Here is a 7,119-nt window from a genome sequence, read left to right on the forward strand (position 1 = left end):
TATAAATTACTATCTTGAGGAGGATAACTCTCCCAGCAGAAGAGAGCCACCTATGATTCCATTAGATCAGTGCCTTGATATGAAATTTATCCAAAAGGTCCTACGAATAATTCTCCAGCAAAGCTCCTAGAGCTAAGGGGACTACAAGGTAAATTAGAGGAAGATAGCCAATCTAAAACCTAAGAATCCTGGCAATCCTATGTTGAATCAATTGTAGAGTATTAAAGAAATAAATAGATGACTTACCTTCATTGATTTGTTGCCCAAAAGCTTTCAAATAGGTGTCTAAAATAATTCTGAAATTTCTTGCCTCATTGATTGTAGCCAAGCCCATTAGTCTAGTATCATCCACAAATTAGAGGTGTGAGTACGCTAGGATATTATTGTTCCACTTCCACCCATGAAGAAGCCCTTTTTTAGCTTGAAAGTTAATAAATCTACCTAAGCCCTCATCCATAATGATAAATAGATATGGAGATGGAGGATCCCCCTGCCAGAGTCCTCGAGAAGCAAAAAATAACTCAATAGGTTCTCCATTAATAAGAACAAAAAAGGATGGGGAAGTCACATAGCTGAGAATCCAATCAATCCATTCCACATTAAATCCAAAAGCAAGAAGCATTCTACTCAAGAATTCTCAGCTAACCTAGTCATATGCTTTTGCCAAATCCAGCTTAATAAACATGGCTTTTTCCTTGGAAGTGGTCATAGAGTGGATAGCCTTTGATGTAATGGCAACCCCATCAAGAATCTATCTATCACCAACAAAGCTTCCCTGTTCCTCAGAAATCAAAGTAGCCAAATAAGGCTTGAGCCTTTCAACAATTAATTTGGTGATAATTTTGTAAGTAACATTACACAAAGCAATAGGCTTGAATTGATCCAAACTATTAGCCCCATCAATCTTGAGGATGAGAGAAAAGAAGGTAGCATTCAAAGACTTGAGAATATGTTTGTTCTTATGTGATTCCTGGACCAGTCCAAGAAGATCAAATTTAATAATCTCCCAAAATTCTTGGAAAAATTCAATGGGAAAACCATCTGGGCCTAGGGCTTTACCTTTCTTCATACCAAAAACCACCTTCTCCAACTCCTGTAACAAAATAGGTCTTAAGAGATTCATGTTCATATCATTAGAAACTAGTTGGGGAATACAATCTAAAATGATCCTTGCCTCCACCATTGGAATTGGTTGCTCCTTAGAGAAAAGTTGGGAAAAATATCTAATGGCCTTTAGAGAAATATCCTCTTTGGAAGAGATTTGAGCTCTAGATATAGAGATGAGAGAGGAGATAGAATTACTAGACCCGCATGCATTAACCATGTTATGAAAGAAAGTAGTGTTCTTGTCTCCCTCCTACAACCAATCCACATGATACTTTTGCTTCCAAAAAAATTTCCTCCCAAATCTCCCATTCCTCTAACAGCTTCAAAGCTGAGGACTTTGCAAAAATTAAATCCACAGTCATTCCTTTGTCCCTGATCTGGTGAGTGACACTATCTAGCCTAGACTGGGTTTGCTAGCTTTTAATTATGAAGATTCCCAAAGCACTATTTATTCCACTTTTTAAGCCTAAATTTCACATGCTAAAGCCTCTTCTCGAAGAAGAACATGACAGTAGCATGAGGAGGCATACCTTCATGCCACCAAACTGTCATAAGATCCTACAGAATGGATCCCTTAACCACATAGGCTGAAACTTGAAAGAGGAATTTTTAGTAGACTTAAAGGGAGTGATAAAAAGCTTAATAGGCCAATGATCAGAGCTTCTCCAATCTAGAACTTCCAATCTGGTAGATCATCTGACATCCATCCAAAAGCAAGAAACTAAGAACCCATCTAGCCTTTTAGAAATGGCCTATGTCCTGCTCCTTCTATTATTCCTAGTGAAGGTACAATTGCCAAGTTTTACATCAATAATATTCAGAGAACCAATATTATCTCTAAGCATATTTGAAGAAGGGCCCAATTGAGCAACACTGCCTCTCTTTTCCTCTAAACTAGTAACAACATTAAGATATCCTACAACAATCTAGGGGAGGAAAGGATCTAAGAAGCAAACAAAGGTGATGTGCTACCACATAAGAGATTTACCCTCCAAATAATTAGGAGTATAAATATTAGAGAACATGCACCTTTCTCCTATCTCAAAGTGGGAAGCAATCAAAGAGATAGAAGATCTACTCAAAATTCACCTTCCTAGGATTCCAGAGAAACGTAACTCCACCAAAGCTATCTTGAGCACCCACTCCTTGTCAACTACCATGGGGCCACAACTTTGGCCTACAGTTATCCAAACCATCAACTATAATCTTAGTTTCATGAATGAAAACAATAACTGGAGAATGAGAATCTATCAATCTATGGATAACCTTTTGTCTAGGGATGATGTTCAACCCCCTCATATTCTAGAAGAGAATAATCATTTAGAAGGTTGTGAGAAGTGGGAATCAATGGGCTTCACAAACCCCGACTCAACTAATGTCTCCCCTATCATCTTAACCTTCTCCTAGTTAGTCTTCCTTCCATTCTTGGCAGACTTCTTTGAGGGCCCTTTTTTAAAGGGCTTTTGTTGTAAACCTAAAGAAGGTGCAGCTTTAGTACCTTTTGTGATATCTAACATCCCTTTCTAGACAAGGAAAGTAGAAGCAATGTTATTTAAATTGCCCCCAGGTTGTCCCCCCTCGAGGACACCACACTCCTTCCCCTAAGCTGGCTCATCCAAAAGAACTAGTTGACCTTGTTTCTCTTCTAGTAATTGGGTTAGACTCCTTACCTCCCCTGCCTGGGATCCCTGATGAGATCCATTCCCCAAGGGAAGATCAATCGGTATGTCTTCCTCTTGCACCAATTAATCTGGAACATTAAACTTGTTAAAAGTGTCATCATTTTGTCTATCCATCCAGGTTCTCTTCTTCCCTTTTCCTTTGTTGCACGGCTTAACTAGGACAAAACCCTCCTTTTCTATAGATCACTCTGGCATAGGGGCCTTACCCTTATCATCCTTAGGGTCCAAAGTAGTAGAAACCAATAGTCAAGAGAATTTATTTCAAGGACACGTTGTAAGTGCCCGTACTCATGACATATCTTGCATCTAAAAGGTAAGGTCTCATAATCCAATTGTTGAATCCATGAGGTAGGCCCCAAGAAAATTTCCATAGAGTCAGGTAGTGGATTATTAAGATCAACCTCAACACAAATTTGTGCATATGAAGTTACCTTTCGATTTTGAGTTTGTACAGCCGAACCTATAGGTTTTCCAAGCAATAGCAAAATCGAGTAAAGAATATCGTCTCTCTGAAATTCCAAAGGTAGCCTTGGTAGATGAACTCACACTAGTACCCATGAGGGAATCTCCTTGGTAGAGTTAAACACTATGTGTCAGGGTTTGATAGAAAGCCCTACTTGGTTAGAGAAATATGGACCACGTTCAAACACCTTATTCTCGTCTGTCATATTCGAAAAAATAACTAGAAAATAATTATTGGCAGCCAAGAGAATCTCCATATCCCCTTCAAGATTCCAAATCTGATGCACCCATGATTATAACATAGGAGAGAGAGAGAGAGAGAGAGAGAGAGAGAGAGAGAGAGAGAGAGAGAGAGAGAGAGAGAGAGAGAGAGAGAGAGAGAGAGAGAGAGAGAGAGAGAGAGAGAGAGAGAGAGAGACAAAGACCCAAAAACTTACAAATGAGTGCATGCTTGCTCCAATATTCAACATCCTATGAAATATGCTCGGGTTGATTAACCAATATTGGTCGATCATTTGATCACTCTAGACACCCATTCACCTTTTTAATTAGAATAAAACCCTTTGAAGATAAAGCATCAACCCCAGTTGGGAGATTACCAGCTTGGCCCTTAGCCTCCATCCACATTAACATGGAGGAATCAACTATCTCCATATCAGTGGATAAAGTCTGTGACACAAGGATCTCTAATTGCCCCTTATCCAAAACTTGAGAAAACTGTAAACCCAATCCAAAGCCCCCTTACCTTTAGACACCAACAAACTACCATGCACCATATGCAGCAGCAGAGAAAAAACCACACGCTCCAGGCCCAACCCCAGTTGGCCCTAATCCCCAATCTTCCACCAAAAATCCCCACACCAGTCCCACAACCACTGCCCCCACCACTCCCTGTAGTAGCACCCAACCACAGTCATCATCAAGGAGGTTGTGACCCTGTAAGCCAAGAAGAAATGCTGAGGAAGATTAGGCTTAGGGCATGCAAACCCTAGCCACTCTGGTCGTAGCAGTTTGCACCAGCACCATCAAACTTGTCTTCGACCTCCAAATTTTTAATGTCATTTATTAATTTTAATCCTTTTATTTAATTAATTCATAATTAATTAAATATATTATAATAATATTTCCCTTCATAAAATTTTCCATTAAATTATTTATCCAATTAATTCTCTTGGTTGCCTAATTACACTTTAAGCCACAAATTAGACCACATATTCAAAAGAAAGTCAACAACCAGGCAAGCTTAAAAATTAAAATCAAGGCTTAAGTTCTTGAATTCCAATCACCTTGACAAATTCAAAGGGGTAGAGAAAATAAATACTTGTCCTTTACCACAAGACAAAATAGGCTTGGGATTGGGATTTGGACATGAAAGCTATCTCCCCTCTTTTACTGTCGAGATACTGCGATAGGGCACACTCATCCTAGCAATTCAGGGAAGTCGATGCCCGACACTTGCATCCTGCATAAAAGCCAAGCATATACATATGTGCACACGCACGCGCGCGCGCGTGTATCCAATTAATTCTCTTGGTTGCCTAGTTACACTTGAAGCCACAAATTAGACCACATATTCAAAAGAAACTCAACAACTAGGCAAGCTCAAAAATTAAACTCAAGGCTTAAGTTCTTGAATTCACATCACCTTGACAAATTCGAAAGGGTAGAGAAAATAAATACTTGTCCTTTACCACAAGACAAAATAGGCTTGGGGTTGGGATTTGGACATGAAAACTATCTCCCCTCTTTTATCGTCGAGATACTGCGATAGGGCACACTCATCCTGGCAATTCAAGGACGTCAATGCGCAACACTTGCATCCTACATAAAAGCCAAGCATGTACATATGCATATGTATATATATGTAAAGTGTATGTATGTATGTATATATATATATAAAATTATAATTATAATGTCTATGTATATATATACATACACACACATATACACTTATATATACATAATGGTGGGGAGTGGTACATCGTATAGATCCTGAATCGCAGGTGACTATGACTCCCTCCCTCAACCACATTAGATACAACAAAGAGAATTGTAAAACAAATACGCACACCATACACATGCAAGTATGGGGTAAGTATGCATAATCTACATAAAACATCATCATGAAAGTAATTGTAGTCATTATATAAAAGCATTCAAAACATCATCACAAGAATAACTATAAATCATAGTAACACACAAAATACCTCAAGTACAAATTAGCTCATCAATTATACAATCTAAACATGTAGATAGTGTCAACTAATCAAGTAATCAAGTATCACTAATCAAATATCATAACATGAAAATTGGCCTAAAAATGTTCAACAACATAAGTAAAAGCAAAATGGGGTAGGCACTACAACAATTAGTAAAGGAAAGCATCTAAGTATTTTAGAGACAATGAAAATAAAAATTTGCACTACAAGAGTATTTTTGGGCTTCAAATTACAAGGAAAATGAAATTAGTTTAATGGCTTGTTTCTCCTACAGGTCTATGGTCAGACGGATGCAAATCTCACAAGGCTTGGATTTTGAATTCACAATTGTGAAATACAAAAGAAAAGAGGAAAATTTTGCAAAGACAAAATATGGGGGTGTAAGGTCGTAGATGGGCTTAAATGGAATTTAATTGGCTCTTGTTTGTCTAATCTTCATAATTCTTTTAAATAGATCTGATGATGCTAATGGTAATGAATCAAGTCTAGAGAATGGATAAATTCCATAGGTTCCAATTCTCATTGATGAAGCTAAAAATGCCTAAATAAGGAAGTTAGTCTAGAACTTCAAGGTTTTGCATACAATTTCATCTACACTTATAGTTTTGTGCTTAGTATTTTGATTGCCATTCTTGGAAATCCTGAGGTTCTTATGGAGTTAAAATTGGGTCTATCCAAGCATCTTTAATAAATATCTCAAGGCATGAGTGGAAAACAAGCTTTGTCCTCAACTCTGTGATTTTTGTCTGGAATTTATCAACATATTTATTTCCCAAGAAGGATGTTACTACAAGTTGGGTGCTTGTGAGTGTTTGGATAATGTATTTGGTGGGTTGTTGGTTTGGGGCCATGTTTGTCTATTTGTCATGGAGTAGGTGACCTTGCAGCATAGTACAAATTTGGTGCTAAAAGTGAGGCATTTGTGGGATTTTAGGGTTGACAAAACTGATCTTGTGTCTTCCCATAGTTAATTCCTTGGTTAAAATGTTGAAACACTTTACCATAAGTTTGTTGGGTGTGTTGTTACTCTTTTCTGGAATTGAGGTCACTATGGCTTACAGAAACATGAGTTCTAAGAAGGATTTATTTGTCATAGCAATTTCACTCATTAGTTCTTGTCTTGTCCTAAAATTTGCTTTTGGATTTTTTATATATGTAATTCTCAAATTGAGATCGATGGCATTATCATAATACATAACCCTTTTTTGGTCATTGTTCAACAAAAGAAAATTCTTGTACAAAACTACTTGAATAGACGGTAGTAGACATCAATTAGTAATTATCTTTATTTAGATGTGTTATTGGAAGATTGTTAGTACATAATCAATTGATCAATCAATAATTAAGATGATAAGAGTTCAAGTAGAAGCTCACTATTTGTGCCCCTCTATGCCATGTTCAACTTCCTTCAACTAGCTTCTCACTTGTCGAAACAATAAACATGGTAGTCTAATTAAGCATTGTATGTACTTCATTAGCTAACATGTGATGTAGAGTACAATTTTGTTAACAATGCCTCACTATTATTGGTTATTTAAGTATGTACAAATGCTATTTACATATATTGAGACTATTTTTCCATACATCATCAACCTTCAACGGAAGCACATAGCTCCTATGTTGAAATATTACTTGATTGTGCATGAACT

At 37.3% G+C, this 7,119-nt stretch overlaps 1 pseudogene; it reads left to right on the forward strand.

Annotated features, from left to right (window-relative positions):
- The first annotated feature begins 5,329 nt into the window (after positions 1 to 5,329).
- On the forward strand, positions 5,330 to 6,721 carry LOC149562996 (molybdate transporter 1-like; annotated as a pseudogene).
- Positions 6,722 to 7,119: the final 398 nt, after the last annotated feature.

The sequence above is a fragment of the Cupressus sempervirens genome, chromosome 4 (assembly GCF_028749045.1).
Source record: "Cupressus sempervirens isolate cs-2001-9-10 chromosome 4, ASM2874904v1, whole genome shotgun sequence".
Lineage (NCBI taxonomy): Eukaryota > Viridiplantae > Streptophyta > Pinopsida > Cupressales > Cupressaceae > Cupressus > Cupressus sempervirens.